Source organism: Staurois parvus, unplaced genomic scaffold (genome assembly GCF_062004578.1).
Source record: "Staurois parvus isolate SC_StPar_1 unplaced genomic scaffold, SC_StPar_1.0 ptg001181l, whole genome shotgun sequence".
Classification (NCBI taxonomy): domain Eukaryota; kingdom Metazoa; phylum Chordata; class Amphibia; order Anura; family Ranidae; genus Staurois; species Staurois parvus.
The window spans coordinates 2,910,499-2,923,084 of record NW_028318977.1 but is presented as its reverse complement, the minus strand read 5'-3'; positions in this window follow the sequence as shown (position 1 = coordinate 2,923,084).

Sequence of the window (12,586 nt, the reverse complement as noted above, 5' to 3'; positions counted from 1 at the left end):
TGAAATGCATGCACAGTTTACGTGACATTTTAAGGATGTCTTGCAGTGGGATGGTGGATTTTAGGAACCGCTTGACAACCAGATTGAACACGTGAGCCATGCATGGCGCATGGCACAACCTTCCTTGACGCAGAGCAGACACCATGTTCTTTCCGTTGTCGGTCAACATGGTTCCGATTTTAAGTTTGCGCGGAGACAGCCATCTGTCGATTTCTCTGTTCATTACACTCAGCAGTTCCTCCCCTGTGTGACTACGTTCGCCAAGGCATACCAGGTGCAGCACAGCGTGACACCGTTGCGCCCTGCACATGTGATATGCCGGTCGGGTAATGGGACTTGGCACGGGGGTGGCGGCTGAGGACACGGCGGAAAAAGAGGTGGTAGAGGCGGACATGTTTGCTGGACCAAGGACGTGCAAACGTGGAGGCAAAAGCGTCGTGACCTGTCCAAGTTGCTGGTGCGGCTGTGCCGGCACCACGTTCACCCAGTGGGCCGTAAATGACATGTACTGTCCCTGACCGTAGTTACAGCTCCACACGTCAGCGCTGCCGTGCACTTTGGCAGAGACCGACATGCTCAAAGACTGGCCCACCATCTCTTCTACATGTGAATGCAGGGCTGGCACTGCCTTTTGGGCAAAGAAATGACGGCTTGGCACTCTCCACCGCGGCGCGGCACAAGCCATCATTTCTCGGAAAGGTGCTGAGTCCACCAGTTGGAAAGGGAGGGACTGCAGCACCAGCAACTTGGACAGGAGGACGTTCAGCTTTTGCACCGTCGGGTGCGTGCTCGCAAACTGTTGTCTCTTGGAAACGGATTCCAAGAAAGACTGTTGACGGAATCCGAGAAGAGGAGTAGCAGGAGAAGGAGCATCTGAACGAGCGGAAGATGCCAACGAGCGACAACTCCCCTCAGCAGAGGTGTTGGAGCCTTGACTGGCTGATAGAGGGTGATTGACGACGTCGGGTGACGGAGCAAGTAACGGAGCGGGTGATGGAGCGGGGGCTGGGGCAGGCAGAACCGCCGTATCTTTATCACGGTTTTCCCAGGCCAACGAATGGTGACGCTGCATATGCTGACGCAACGCTGTAGTCCCAACATGGGCCCCCTGGCCACGCTTGACTTTCTGGCCACATAGTCGACATACGGCTACGTTTACTTCCTCGGGCGGCTTGACGAAAAATTGCCACACCACCGAGTAGGAAACTTTGCCCCCGCTACTCCTCACTGGCTGACTGCTACTTCCTCCGTGCGCACCGGCACCACTACTGGCCGTGGTGGTAGGCTGCAGTGGAGCTGGTGCTCTACTCCGTGGCCGTTTGGCTCCACTGACACTGATGCGACCCTGCTGCCTCCTGGGCAACCCACCGACTGTTTCGCTCGCTGCCAAGCTGGCACCCTCTTCTCCTGATGATGCGGAAGAAATTGCCTGATGACGACGAGGCAGCCAAGTGCGATCAACCTCCTCATCATCAGGTACGGTCTCCGCCTCACTACTAGCCCCCTCGGCTGCGTCTGGGTCAGGAGACAGACCTGTCTCTAGACCGGCTACAGAGCCACTCTCCTCGCCAGTACTTCTTCGCCTGGCTGCTGAAAAGGCCGATGTCTCCCCCCGTTCCTGACCGCCCTCTGTTAGCTCTTCCTCACTGTACAGTGGGGCTGAGCCCACAGCATGCGATACTTCGCTTGGTGAGGGAACAGCAAAGGACAGGGGCAGGTAGAGGACATGTGATTTCAGTGGGCTTGCTCCCGGGCCATGCCAACTAACGGTTGTGTCTGACGTACCCACCGACCGTTGGCTGTAGGTGTCAGAGGTGACCTGGGAAGAGGAAGACGACCGAGCCAACCAATCAATGACGGCAGGGTTGTCGGTGGAGACACGACCGCTGGATGACACCGGGAGCACTGGCCTCTGGCTGCGAATAGTGCTGCCTCGACCCCTTCCTCTGCTGCCACGTCTGCTCGCTCCTAAAAAATTGCCTCCTCTGCCACTCCTCTGCATGTTGTCTGACATACTCTTTAATTCAACGATTATGTGTCCCTGAGTAACAATTCTCTGGCACTCAGTAACAATTCTGTCTGTCCCTGAGTAAAAATTCTGTGGCCCTAAGTAAAGTTTCTGTGGCCCTGAGTAACAATTCTCTGGCACTCAGTAACAATTCTGTCTGTCCCTGAGTAACAATTCTCTGGCACTCAGTAACAATTCTGTCTGTCCCTGAGTAAAAATTCTGTGGCCCTAAGTAAAGTTTCTGTGGCCCTAAGTAACAATTCTCTGGCACTCAGTAACAATTCTGTCTGTCCCTGAGTAACAATTCTCTGGCACTCAGTAACAATTCTGTCTGTCCCTGAGTAAAAATTCTGTGGCCCTAATTAAAGTTTCTGTGGCCCTAAGTAACAATTCTCTGGCACTCAGTAACAATTCTGTCTGTCCCTGAGTAACAATTCTCTGGCACTCAGTAACAATTCTGTCTGTCCCTGAGTAACAATTCTCTGGCACTCCGTAACAATTCTGTCTGTCCCTGAGTATGAATTCTGTGGCCCTAACTAGCGTTTCTTTGTCCCTAAGTAACAATTCTGTGGCCCTGAGTAACAATTCTGTGTCTGTGCGAGTAACAATTCTGTGGCCCTAAGTAACAGTTCTGTGGCCCTCAGTAACAGTTCTGTGTCTGTGCGAGTAACAATTCTGTGTCTGTGCGAGTAACAATTCTGTGGCCCTAAGTAACAGTTCTGTGGCCTTCAGTAACAATTCTGTGTCTGTGCGAGTAACAATTCTGTGGCCCTAGGTAAAGTTTCTGTGGCCCTAAGTAACAATTCTCTGGCACTCAGTAACAATTCTGTCTGTCCCTGAGTAACAATTCTCTGGCACTCAGTAACAATTCTGTCTGTCCCTGAGTAAAAATTCTGTGGCCCTAAGTAAAGTTTCTGTGGCCCTGAGTAACAATTCTCTGGCACTCAGTAACAATTCTGTCTGTTCCTCAGTAACAATTCTCTGGCACTCAGTAACAATTCTGTCTGTCCCTGAGTAAAAATTCTGTGGCCCTAAGTAAAGTTTCTGTGGCCCTAAGTAACAATTCTCTGGCACTCCGTAACAATTCTGTCTGTCCCTGAGTAACAATTCTCTGGCACTCAGTAACAATTCTGTCTGTCCCTGAGTAAAAATTCTGTGGCCCTAATTAAAGTTTCTGTGGCCCTAAGTAACAATTCTCTGGCACTCAGTAACAATTCTGTCTGTCCCTGAGTAACAATTCTCTGGCACTCAGTAACAATTCTGTCTGTCCCTGAGTAAAAATTCTGTGGCCCTAAGTAAAGTTTCTGTGGCCCTGAGTAACAATTCTCTGGCACTCCGTAACAATTATGTCTGTCCCTGAGTAACAATTCTCTGGCACTCAGTAACAATTCTGTCTGTCCCTGAGTAAAAATTCTGTGGCCCTAAGTAAAGTTTCTGTGGCCCTGAGTAACAATTCTCTGGCACTCCGTAACAATTCTGTCTGTCCCTGAGTATGAATTCTGTGGCCCTAACTAGCGTTTCTTTGTCCCTAAGTAACAGTTCTGTGGCCCTGAGTAACAATTCTGTGTCTGTGCGAGTAACAATTCTGTGGCCCTAAGTAACAGTTCTGTGGCCCTCAGTAACAGTTCTGTGTCTGTGCGAGTAACAATTCTGTGTCTGTGCGAGTAACAATTCTGTGGCCCTAAGTAACAGTTCTGTGGCCTTCAGTAACAATTCTGTGTCTGTGCGAGTAACAATTCTGTGTCTGTGCGAGTAACAATTCTGTGGCCCTAAGTAAAGTTTCTGTGGCCCTAAGTAACAATTCTCTGGCACTCAGTAACAATTCTGTCTGTCCCTGAGTAACAATTCTCTGGCACTCAGTAACAATTCTGTCTGTCCCTGAGTAAAAATTCTGTGGCCCTAAGTAAAGTTTCTGTGGCCCTGAGTAACAATTCTCTGGCACTCAGTAACAATTCTGTCTGTCCCTGAGTAACAATTCTCTGGCACTCAGTAACAATTCTGTCTGTCCCTGAGTAAAAATTCTGTGGCCCTAAGTAAAGTTTCTGTGGCCCTAAGTAACAATTCTCTGGCACTCAGTAACAATTCTGTCTGTCCCTGAGTAACAATTCTCTGGCACTCAGTAACAATTCTGTCTGTCCCTGAGTAAAAATTCTGTGGCCCTAATTAAAGTTTCTGTGGCCCTAAGTAACAATTCTCTGGCACTCAGTAACAATTCTGTCTGTCCCTGAGTAACAATTCTCTGGCACTCAGTAACAATTCTGTCTGTCCCTGAGTAAAAATTCTGTGGCCCTAATAACGTTTCTGTGGCCCTAAGTAACAATTCTCTGGCACTGAGTAACAATTCTGTCTGTCCCTGAGTATGAATTCTGTGGCCCTAACTAGCGTTTCTTTGTCCCTAAATAACGATTCTGTGGCCCTCATTAACAAGTCTGTGTCCCTGAGTAATGGTTCTCTGTCCCTAAGTAACTTTTCTCTGTCCCCAATTATCGTTTCTGTGGCCCTAACTCTGTCCCTGTCCCTAGTACAGAGCGGTCTGCCTCTGTTCAATGACTGCAGGCAAATGAAGAATTCCAAAATGGCCGCTATTTATAGCTCGACCATTACACAGTGCTGGCTGGCTGGCTGCTGATTGGCTGATGCGATCACATGTAGTTGAGGAATGCATTATGGGTCAGCGCGCCTTGTCTGCGCGCCTTCCCAGACATCCCCGCTCCGTTGCCGCACATGTCAGCCGCCATTTTCTAAAAAATTTCGATTCGCGCGTCCGAATTAGGCTATTTTTCGGATTCGGCACGAATCAAAATTTTTCCGATATTCGACTCGAATTCCACTTCGGATACTTCGATTCGCTCATCTCTAATTATGTCATTCAAATATTTTTTTTTTTTAAATAATAATAATAATTGAATTCACTCCATATTCATTATTCCAACAGAAGAAAAACTGCAAAGGAAACTTGACAGAAGATGACTTCATTTAATTGAATTAAAAAAAATTCCCCAGTTTTACATTTTTGAAACTCCTTGGTTTTGGATTTTAAAATTTAAGAGGGAGCTTGACACAGGATGACTTAATTTAATTAAATTAAAAGATAAACTAATTCCCAATTTTACTTTTTTGAAACTCCTTGGTTTTGGATTTTAAAATTGTAAAAAATGGACAAGTATAAACAAAAATCCTTAACTTGTTCTTATTTTTACTAAATAGTTTCTGTACTGTCTGTGTCACTATGTTATCCAAAGATTTTTCTTTCTTTTTTTTTTAATAATAGTAATTTAATTAACTCCGTATTCATTATTCTCACAGAAGAAAAACTGCAAAGGGAACTTGACACAAGATGACTTCATTTAATTGAATAAAATAAATCCCCAGTTTTACATTTTTGAAACTCCTTGGTTTTGGATTTTAAAATTTAAAAAAATGGACAAGTATAAACAAAAATTCTTAACTTGTTCTGATTTTTACTAAATAGATTCTGTACTGTCTGTGTCACTATGTCATCCAAAGATTTTTCATTTTTTTTAAATTCATAATTGAATTCACTCCATATTCATTATTCCCACAGAAGAAAAACTGCAAAGGGAACTTGACACAAGATGACTTCATTTAATTGAATAAAAAAAAAATCCCCAGTTTTACTTTTTTGAAACTCCTTGGTTTTGGATTTAAAAATTTAAAAAAATGGACAAGTATAAACATAAATCCATAACTTGTTCTGATTTTTACTAAATAGATTCTCTACTCTCTGTGTCACTATGTCATCCAAAGATTTTTCATTTTTTTAAAATTAATAATAATTTAATTCACTCCATATTCATTATTCCCACAGAAGAAAAACTGCAGAGGGAGATTAATGCAAGATGACTTAATTTAATTAAATTGAAAAAATAATCCCCAGTTTTACTTTTTTGAAGCTCTTTAGTTTTGGATTTTAAAATTTAAAAAAATGGACAAGTATAAACAAAAATCCTTAATGTGTTCTGGGTTTTACTAAATAGATTCTCTGCTGTCTATGCCACTATGTCATCTAAATATTTCTCATAATTTTTTTTTATTTTTTTAATAATAACTGAATTCACTCCATATCCATTATTCCCAGAGCAGAAAAACTGGAGAGGGAGAATGACACAAGACGATTCATGTAAAAATAAAAAAGCTAGCTTTTTAACTCCTTTATTTCAAACTTTTTGTTGAAATTTGAGAAAATTATAAAAGAATGGGGGGAAAGAAAGGGTAAAGTTTATAGAAGCAAAAATCCATCATTTGTTATGACTTTTAATAAATAGATTCCCTACTGTCTGTGTCATTATATTTTACTTGTGCTGGGATGACTGACAGAGCTTCCATAATTCAGAGCTGAGGGCCTGAAATTCTGCTGAGTAGGCTGAAATTTGTAAAAAAAAATATATATATTTTTCATATTTGTAAAAAAATAATAATTTAATTCACTCCACATTCACTATTCCCACCGAAGGAAAACTGCAGAGGGAGATTGACATAAGATGGCTTAATTTAATAAACTGAAAACAAATCCCCAATTTTACTTTTTTGCATCTCCTTGGTTTTGGATTTTAAAATAAAAAAAAGGACAAGTATTAACAAAAATGCTTATTTGTTCATATTTATATTAAATAGGTTCTCTACTTTCGTTATGTCATCCAAAAAAATTTCATAATTAAAAAAAAATAATATGAGAGGGAGATTTGACACAAGATTACTTCATGTAAATATAAAAATGCTACCTTTTTGGATTTTTGCTTCAATATACTTTGCTGTCATGCCTTTTTTTTCATTTTCTCAAATTCCAAAACAAAATGTTTAAAATAAAGGAATTTCAAACATTTTGTTTTGGAATTTTAGAAAATAAAAAAAGGTCAAGACAGGGCAAAGTATACTGAAGCAAAAATCCATCATTTGTAATGATTTTTAAGAAAATCCTACTGCCTGTGTCATTATATTTTACCTGTGCTAGGATGACTGACAGCACTTCCGTTAATCAGAGCTGAGAATCTGGAATCCTGCTGAGTAGGCTGAAATTTGTAAAAAATAAAATAAAATATATATATATATATATATATATATATACATATAAAATTAAATTTTCTACATATTCAATATTTACAAAGAAGAGAACCCTCAGAGGGTGCTTGACACAAGATCACTAAAGATACATTTGAAAAAAATCCCAATTTGCTTTTTTAACCCTTTTTTTCGTTTTGGATTTTCATAAAGTGAAAAAAAAAATAACAAGCCAGGGCAAAGTGTACTGAAGCAAAAATCCAACATTTGTTCTGATTTTTAATAAATAGATCTCCTACTTTCTGTGTCATTATATCTTACCTGTGCTAAGATGACTGGCAGTACTTACATGAATCAGAGCTAAAGGCCTGGAATTCTGATCAGTAGGCTGAAATTTGTAAAAAAAAAAAAATATATATATGTTTCATATACTGTATATAAAAAAAAAATAATATATCACTCCATACTCATTATTTCCAAAGAGGAAAATCCTCAGAAGGAGCTTGACACAAGATGACTAAAGATAAATTAAAAAAAAATCCCAATTTGCTTTTTTAACTCTTTTTTATGTAACCTTTTAGTTCTAAATTTTCATAAAGTGAAAATAACAAAAAAACTCAGTCTTTTTTTGCTAGAAAATTACTTAGTACCCCAAACATTACATATTTGTTTAAGCAGAGGCCCTAAAAAATAAAATGGTGGGTGTTGCAAATTGTTTTATGTCACACGTTATCAGGGGCGGGCTGACAACTCATGGGGCCCCCGGGCAATAGGGGATCATGGGGCCCCTTTGTCCTTGCCCAAACTCATAAAAGCCTATGAAAAAGGTATTAGGGGCATCTCATGGGGCCCCCTACTGACCCCGGGCCCTCGGGCAGTGCCCGAGTTTCCAAATGGTCAGTCCGCCCCTGCACGTTATGTACGTATCAGTTTTTCAAACACATTTTTTTTAAAAATACACTTTAATGAATTTTTAAAAAAAATTCAACACCATACCCAACTTTTTGGTAAAATATAAAAAATGATGTTACGCTGAGCAAATAGATACCTAACATGTCATGCCTATAAATTGCGTCTCTTGTGATAGCTGGAGTAGTGGCAGGTCCTCCTTGTGGAGAATCAAATAGACACCAGGGGGTTTATTTACTAAAGCCTTTAGAGTCCAAAATCAGACTCCCTTCTGCATAGAAACCAATCAGCTTCCAGGTTTCATTGCCAAAGCTTCATTGAACAAGCTGAGGTTAGAAGCTGATTGGTTTCTATGCAGAAGGGAGTCTGATTTTGGACTCTCCAGCTTTAGTAAATAAACCCCCAGATGTCTCCTCTGACCTTCAAAGCATCGGATCAAACACAGATAGGTTTGATCAGATGCTTCCATAGGGCGTTGATGCTCTCTTTACATTAGACCGAAACCGGAAGTGACAAAATTCTCATCGCTTCCAGTTTCTTAGACCATAGAGATGCTTGAGGGCATTCTGGTCCTCAGTCATCTCTATGGTCAACTGGTGGAACTGCTGGCTTCAGTCCCGGGCTCCCCAGTGGGACGGGAAAGCCAAAGAAAGAGGAGGGAGGGCAACATGCATTTAAAATAATGATGGATTTATGAATAACAAGCTGCTTTAATTTGTACCTTTTATATTTAGTTTAGTTTTACCTAATGAAATAAAAATCCTGATGTTTACAGAGCTCAGTAGCAGAAGCTCAGATTGCACACATAGAGGATTCCTTGGTTTATGCAGCCCAGAAAAGACTTTCTATTAGAGAAAGCCAGTCTAAAAGCAAGTAACTTGTGCTGTGCACCCATTATAGAATGTCTACAACCTCTGCCACAACAGTGTCATGGGTACTGCCAATGCTTGTTAATATCTATATATATGTGTATGTGTGTGTGTGTGTGTATGTACGTGTGTGTGTATGTATGTATGTTTGTGTATTTTGTATATACTGTATGTATGTGTGTATGTATATATACAATGGGGATCGAAAGTTTGGGCACCCCAGCTAAAAATTTGTATTAATGTGCATAAAGAAGCCAAGGAAAGATGGAAAAATCTCCAAAAGGCATCAAATTACAGACTATGTCAACAAAAGTTAGATTTTATTTCCATCATTTACACTTTCAAAATAACAGAAAACAAAAAAATGGCGTCTGCAAAAGTTTGGGCACCCTGCAGAATTTATAGCATGCACTGCCCCCTTTGCAAAGCTGAGACCTGCCAGTGTCATGGATTGTTCTCAATCATCGTCTGGGAAGACCAGGTTATGTCAAACTCAAAGGTTTTAAATGCCCAGACTCATCTGACCTTGCCCCAACAATCAGCACCATGGGTTCTTCTAAGCAGTTGTCTAGAAAACTGAAACTGAAAATAGTTGACGCTCACAAAGCTGGAGAAGGCTATAAGAAGATAGCAAAGCGTTTTCAGATGTCAATATCCTCTGTTCGGAATGTAATTAAGAAATGGCAGTCATCAGGAACAGTGGAAGTTAAAGCAAGATCTGGAAGACCAAGAAAAATATCAGACAGAACAGCTTGCAGGATTGTGAGAAAAACAATTCAAAACCCACGTTTGACTGCACAATCCCTCCAGAAAGATCTGGCAGACACTGGAGTTGTGGTACACTATTCCACTATAAAGAGATACTTGTACAAATATGGTCTTCATGGAAGAGTCATCAGAAGAAAACCTCTTCTACGTCCTCACCACAAAAATCATCATTTGAACTTTCCAAATGAACATATAGACAAGCCTGATGCATTTTGGAAACAAGTTCTGTGGACCGATGAGGTTAAAATTGAACTTTTTGGCCGGAATGAGCAAAGGTACGTTTGGAGAAGAAGGGGCACAGAATTTAATGAAAAGAACCTCTGTCCAACTGTTAAGCATGGGGTTGGATCAATCATGCTTTGGGGTTGTGTTGCAACCAGTGGCACAGGGAACATCTCACAAGTAGAAGGAAAAATGGATTCAATAAAATTTCAGCAAATTTTGGATGGTAACTTGATGCTATCTGTGAAAAAGCTGAAGTTAAAGAGAGGATGGCTTCTACAAATGGATAATGATCCTAAACACACCTGGAAATCCACGGGGGATTACATCAAGAGGCATAAACTGAAGGTTTTGCCATGGCCTTCACAATCTCCTGACCTCAACATAATTGAAAATCTATGGATAGACCTTAAAAGAGCAGTGCGTGACAGACAGCCCAGAAATCTCAAAGAACTGGAAGACTTTTGTAAGGAAGAATGGGCAAAGATACCTCAAACAAGAATTGAGAGACTCTTGGCTGGCTACAAAAAGCGTTTACAAGCTGTGATACTTGCCAAAGGGGGCAGTACAAGATATTAACTCTGCAGGGTGCCCAAACTTTTGCAGACGCCATTTTTTTGTTTTCTGTTATTTTGAAAGTGTAAATGATGGAAATAAAATCTAACTTTTGTTGACATATTATAAGAATGTCTAATCTGTAATTTGATGCCTTTTGGAGATTTTTCCATCTTTCCTTGGCTTCTTTATGCACATTAATACACATTTTTAGCTGAGGTGCCAAAACTTTCGATCCCCACTGTATATATATATATGTGTGTGTGTGTGTATATAAGGTATATCAGAATATATATATAAGTCCGTGCTAAAAAGTGAGATAAAAATGAAAATGCAAATATATAGCAGCTGAACACTACAACCCGGTACCAGGCAATAATAATTTACATATAAAGTGCAGCGCTTAACAGAATACCAAACAATTAGTGAAACAGAATTGTAATAAAAAAATATAAAAAGAAATGTCTGTCTAGAGTCGTCAAAATAGAAGAAAGCCCCCAAAGACCGTGATGAAACAGGAAAAATCCAAGGACAGCTGATGTGTCCCCAACCACTCACTTAAAGGCTTACCAGAGAGATGTGAAGAGTGGTCATTCGCGCTTCATTGTATAACTCAGAAGGTTGGAAAGTCGGACCTTCTTCTGGACTCCCAAGGGAGAAAAGCCAAAGATCCTCCAAGTAATGATCCCTAAATAGGGCAGCTAAACCACTCCGGTTGGGACCCAAATAGGTATTAGGAGGCATGAAAGAGAAGAATGCTCCACATAGTGTAAAACCAATAAAACAATGTTTATTTAAAAAATGGTTACATTCACATGAAAGTGGACATAGATGAGCATGTAAAAGCAAAAAGTCAGATTCTTCCAGCATCCAAAAATGGCCATCGGCCTGGTCGCGCATGCATGGTAGCATGTTTGCGTGGCTCCGCCCTATGAGTTTCGCCATAAATGGCATCATCAGGGGCACCAATATACACTATATTACCAAAAGTATTGTTCCACCTGCCTTTCCACACACATGAACTTTAATGGCCTCCCAGTCTTAGTCCGTAGGGTTCAATATTGAGTTGGCCCCGCCCTTTGCAGCTATAACAGCTTCACCTCTTCTGGGAAGGCCGTCCACAAGGTTTGGAGGGTGTCTATGGGAAGGTTGGACCATTCTTCCAGAAGCACATTTGTCAGGTCAGGCACTGATGTCGGGGGAGGAGGCCTGGCTCACAGTCTCCGCTCTAATTCATCCCAAAGGTGTTCTATCAGGTTGAGGTCAGGACTCTGTGCAGACCAGTCAATTTCCTCCACCCAAAACTCACTCCTCCATGTCTTTATGGACCTTGCTTTGTGCACTGGTGTGCAGTCATGTTGGGACAGGAAGGGGCCATCCCCAAACTCTTCCCACAAAGTTGGGAGCATGAAATTGTCCAAAATGTCATCTTAAGAGTTCCCTTCACTGGAACTAGGAGGTCAAGCCCAACCCCTGAAAAACAACCCCACACCATAATCCCCCCTCCACCAAACTTTACACTTGGCACAATGCAGTCAGGCAAGTACCGTTCTCCTGGCAACTGCCAAACCCAGACACGTCCATCGGATTGCCAGACAAAGAATCATGTTTTGTCACCCCAGAGAACACATCTCCACTGCTGTAGAGTCCAGTGGCGGCATGCTTCATTTATATGGTTTTATAGCAGAAAAGCAGATAAAAAAAATAAAAAGAACACTTTCAATAATTTTTGGGGTGTGTCCAAGCCTGTTTTGTGTTGGTCCAACCACTTTCAGCAGCCAGTCAGCAGTGGCTATAGATGCAAACATGCTCCTCATACAGGGGCGGACTGACAACTCATGGGGCCCCCGGGCAATAGGGGATCATGGGGCCCCTGTGTCCTTGCCCAAACTCAAAAAAGCCTATGAAAAAGGTACCAGGGGCATCTCTTGGGGTCCCCTACGGACCCTGGGCCCTCGGGCAATGCCCGAGTTTCCAAATGGTCAGTCCACCCCTGCTCTTATATAAAAAGGTTGCAGGTCGTTGTCATTAATAAGAACTTAAAGCAGTAGCAAGACATTGTCATTGAAGCTCCTTAAGCTGACCATACATGTACAGATTTCATTTGAGAATTATCATTTCAAGAATATTTTCTAATCGTTAGTGGGGGTCAAACCGATGTTGTTTTCGACAGCAGTGACGAGAACATTCGAAGGGCGCAGGAAGGAAAACCTTTCTCGATCAAACAAATTTTAAG